Source organism: Caloenas nicobarica, chromosome 1, assembly GCF_036013445.1.
Source record: "Caloenas nicobarica isolate bCalNic1 chromosome 1, bCalNic1.hap1, whole genome shotgun sequence".
NCBI lineage: Eukaryota > Metazoa > Chordata > Aves > Columbiformes > Columbidae > Caloenas > Caloenas nicobarica.
Window position 1 is genome coordinate 82,670,508 of NC_088245.1, and position 4,982 is coordinate 82,675,489.

Below are 4,982 nucleotides of genomic sequence, written 5' to 3' on the forward strand. Positions count from 1 at the left end.
AGCTGCCACTTAAATACTCTAATCCTTTTTCTGTCTTCCTCCTCCTGTCTGCCTGGGCTGCCCTGTGGCCATGGTGCAAAAGCAAACTCTTGGTGTTCTCACCCATCCTCACCTAGGCACCCCAGAAGCTCTTAAAGGAGGGGCTTCAAAGCTCTGCTTTTCAGGGGGAGAAAATAAAGGGAGAGAAGGGCTGTGGGACGTGAAAGAGCAAATCAGTACTAAGAAATGGCCAGGTGAGCTAGGGTGGAAGATAGTAGTCAAAGAGGAGCAGAAGAGGACTATGTAAGAGAAAATGTAAGGAAGATAATGGTACAAAAAACCAAAAATAAAACCACCAAAATTAGGAGTCCCATGTTGTTTTCAACAAGTGGAACTATCAGGAAAGCCAGCATCATGGGTCTATGGTCCAAGACTCAAGGTTGCTTTAAGCAGTCTTAATGTCCATGTGATTCTCTATTTCAGACTTTTTAATTTTATCTTTTTTTTTTCAGTTGAGGAGCTACATTAAAAATATTTGTGATTAAAAGCCAAGTATACTGGTATTCCATACAGGAAATACCAGTATTATTACATTTACATACAACTTAAATTCACTTCCCTTAGGAATACAAATCATGACACTGCTTTTAATAACACAGTTGCCTGCCTCATTCACTGGATGAAAGAAACCTACCTTGGGAAAAAATTGGAACTATATGGTGGAAAAGGTTAGCATCTACAGGATCCCTACCTTGGCCTTCACAAGGGATGTAAAGTGAATAACACAAAGTATCACAGAAAGAAAAGCATAGAGTCTTCTGGTCAAAGTATTCAATTTTTATAGTTGGGAAATAAATAGGATTCTATTTCTTTTATCACTTTTTGCAGTTACTAACTCTGTGCTCTTTGTCTGTGAATTCCTAATGCCAAGCACCTGGTGTCAGGTTGGCAAAGGTGCCAAATACACCCACCTGAAATGAATGGGAACTGTGCTTTCTACATATAAAGACCCATAGGATAGCAAGTGAAAAAAAAAAAAAAAAGAAAAAAGAGAGAGCGCAATTGTGAAATGTTAGATAACCGAAGTGGAGAGGCCCTGTTGAAAGTTGCAGTGTCACTGTTTCAGCTTTCTCTTTCTGAGATGGGATCAATCCTTTTTTCTCACAAAGATTTTGAACTGCTGAATCTCACTTCGCAAAAGACTTGCATACTTAGGTAAGCATGCCACAGGGAGGGAGGAAACAAAACATGCTTTTGTACTAATTGTAGGGTGCTATCCTGTGCAAGGCCTAAAACTAAGGAAATGGGATGTTTAGTAACTAAATGAGGCCTTGTTCTATGGTTGTACTAATGGTGCATGTTCTTACTTCAGAACTATGCTACAGCATATTTCTACAAGGGTACAGATCGATCTTATATAAATCCCATTTTTTTCTTAACTGTTACCTTGGTGTTTTCTAATTCTGGGTTCTTCACTCTGCTACTCTTCATGTTCTTTTACTGGAGAATCTTATTGTTGATTCTTCATGAAGTATCTGAGTCCATGGGAGGAATCACACAGGGTGATAGAGTATTTTTCAAAGCAGTAGTCATGGAGTCCCCTCTACAATAAGATGAAAATTAGGCATAGCTATTTCTCTACTAGGGTACCAGGTGTCCATAAAAATGGTAATTTTCAGAAATGAATCAATAAATACAGTTAATTATTGGCAAATAGCCTAAAGCCATCCAACTTTCTAGTGTTCTGATCTTCTCATAACTCACATGTTAGGCAGGGTCAGGCTTGGATCAGTATGTGACTGTGAATCCCCTGGGAAAAGCTTGAGAGCTCCAGGCTGCGCTGGTGGCTATTCAGTAGGTGGCATTATATCCCTAAAGATGGTGCCAAGACCATCCCCTTGCACGATATTTCATAAAAGCAGCTTCCAAGTGACATCCTCATCTTTGTCCCCCTTTGGCCTTATGGTTGAGTAATCCCCTACTGTTTCCTGTCTGCAGAGAACACGAATGGAGGTGTGAGTTTCAGACCTCCTACCAAGTTCTCAAGGGGCTTTCTGCTCAGCCTCCTGCAGAGGGACATAGGCACCCAAAGTGCAACACCTTAAGCACCAAGGAGTTCCTCGAATCTTCTTTCTTTCTGTCTGTCAGAGACCTACATTTTGGTACCTACATTACAGCTGGTGGTTTGTGTATGCCAACTCTTAATCTCCAGTAAAACTCTGAGACTGGGTGTTAGCTACTATCTTTTCTCAGCTAAGGAGACCATGGAACTTGCAGGTACCAGTCTTGATCCTGAACAGAAGATAGCCTGAATTTACTGAAGGACAGGGACTTGTTGCCTGCTCAATTTGGAGCCAAGGGCTCCACTTGCTGGTAGGGTTCAGAAAGGCTCGGAGAGAAAGAAACACGAGGTAGAAATTTTTAACATTTTTTGGGAAGAAAGTTGCTGAAGGTGAGATGTGGATAGTGACAAAATGGATACTTAAAGTACTTAGCCATTACTTCAGCATTTAAAAGAAATGCAAGTTGGAAATTGTCTTCTGTAATAGTAAGCCTAACCTTGGAAATAAGGGACAAGCTAGACCCAGATCCCATAGAGACTTACGGAGCTTTTTAATATACCTATTGACCTCCAGAGCCTAGATTTCATTGAAAGTGGAAGGACAAACCCATAATTTCTTAACTGACCTTTGAAAATACGATTAATTCCTAAACCTCTGAAGTACTTTGGCAAACTTTATCTTGAGTTGTTTCCGTAGAGACAATGAGCCACACTGCATTTTAAGTTTCTTACTACATGCCTTTTTTTCCTTACACACTGTGTCTCCTGTTTAGGACTTGACAGAGAGGGTTTCAACATAAGTGGTCCACTTTTTTTATTTATGGATGCCCTTTTGTTTTGTTTTTCAAAGAGTATGTGCAGAGAACGCACAGCATGACAAAGGATATAAGAAATTGTAAAAGAGAAACTTGATGCCAGCCTCTAGACTGGCCGAGCCGTGTAAGTGTGGCCCTTTTACCATTACACTGATTACTTTTTTGAGATAGAAACTGTAGTTTGTGGAATTTAGCCTTAGAAAGAACAAGCTGCCTCTATTTTGACATCCACAAAGGGAGGGAAGCAGGAAGCGACAAGAGAATGCAATATATTTGAAAAAGTAATTTAGAAAACTGGTAACATTTTAGGTTTTTTCCTATGAAAATCTCCCTTCTTGCTACGTTAGTCTTTGAACCGTGTTCTCACCAATGCTGTTGCTTCTCCTTCTTTAGAGTCAGTTTATTCAGGTGGTTATGAATGACTTTCAGCTGCTCTGTAAATTGTTATTGTCCAGGCTTCATTGCAAGGAGGGGTCACTTGCAGTTTCTATTATAAACGCAGGTTTTCAGGTGTTTATTATAACTTGGCAGTTTTCAAATCTGGGTTAAAAATTGGTACACTTTTTCTTTTTTTTTTTTAAGGACAGATGGGCTTTTTATCCTTTCTCTTCTTCCCACCTAAATTTTAACCTCGTAGGAGTTGAATAAAATCTCTATCATCTGCAATGTTAAAGAAATATTGCTGGCAAAGAAATTAGTTTATCTAATACTACTAGTATTTTGAGGACCATGTTTGTGACATATTCTTTATGATCAGCCAAAATTATTTGTTGTTTTTTTTTCAAATTCTCTGTTTGTGAGCGTGCCTTCTATTTGTGCAATTGCTACATGACCCTGATCTAGCACATAGCTCAATCCATTGCCCAAAGTCCCAGTGATTTCAGTGGATCTCCACATGAGCCGTTTCCTTGATCCTGGTTTTAAAAGGGTTATAATGTATTTGCCAAACATCCCATAAGGGGGTAGTACTAAAATTAGTGTTTATTGCTTAAGAGCAAAGACAAGGGATTTCAGTGGAACATTGTGCACCCATTCACTAACTTCTGACTACAAGATCAAAGATTATTACTAAATTCAAAATGTGGAAAAAAATTCTACCATTTCTCACTTTCGTTGGTGCCTTCTTAATTGAGCTTTGGACACTGGTCACATGAATTTCCATCAAGTTTTCTCTTTTGTTTTAGAAAAATGCTTGAAACTGCTAATGGAACATCAATGAAAAAGTTACAAAATTTACATTAATCTTTCTTAGATATGTTCAGAGTATAATTTAATAAGTAAATGTCCTAAACTCGATGTTTCTAGGAAAAAACAAAAATCACTAAAACACCTTCATCACAACTTGGTTTCAAAATGTTCTGATCGAATGGACTTTTTAAAATTCTTCAACTCCTGAACAATCTTTCTTTACTTCCAATAATGCTCTTCAGTGACTACTGTGCCTCAGACTTGAATCTGATAGAAGATATATGACTCTATTTATCACTTCGTGTTCTGTATAATGTTACAAGCACAATAGCTAGTTTTACGTGGCTTTTTTTTAATGAAAAAGGCTTGCTTCCACACTGTTTATTTCTGTGAGTAGTTCCTTTCTTAAGCCTTTACTTGGAAGAGTAAGGTTGAGAGGTGTGTAAAATCCATTGGCTTCTAAGCAAGAGTGAGGAAGCGCCACTGCTATATTGATTTAATGTTGCTGCCTTGCAACCCTTGCTTGTGTGAGTAATTCTCGTTTGGACAACCAGTCCTACTGACCTCACTGTGAGCGCTGGGTGAAGAAGGATTGCTTACCTCAGGATGAGTAGGTTTGGACCCTTGAATCAATATGGCTGTTACGATAGCATTCTCACAACTCAAAATCCCACTGACGTTGCTTGGTCGTCAAGTGCCAGGGCTGAGCGGCCACCCTGGCTTCTGCAAGCAGGTCCACTTGAAGCTGAAGAATTAGGCGCATCACTGAGTCCAAAGGGCGTGTATTTTTATTTAACAACAGCCTTTGCTGGACATATCACCGCTACCTTGCCTGTCTTCCTTATCCAACATAACAGTGAAAGGAAGCCATTTAGCAACAAAATCTTTTCACAAGTCCTCCCCCAGAAGAGGTGATTCGTTGTGGTATGCTGGGAAGA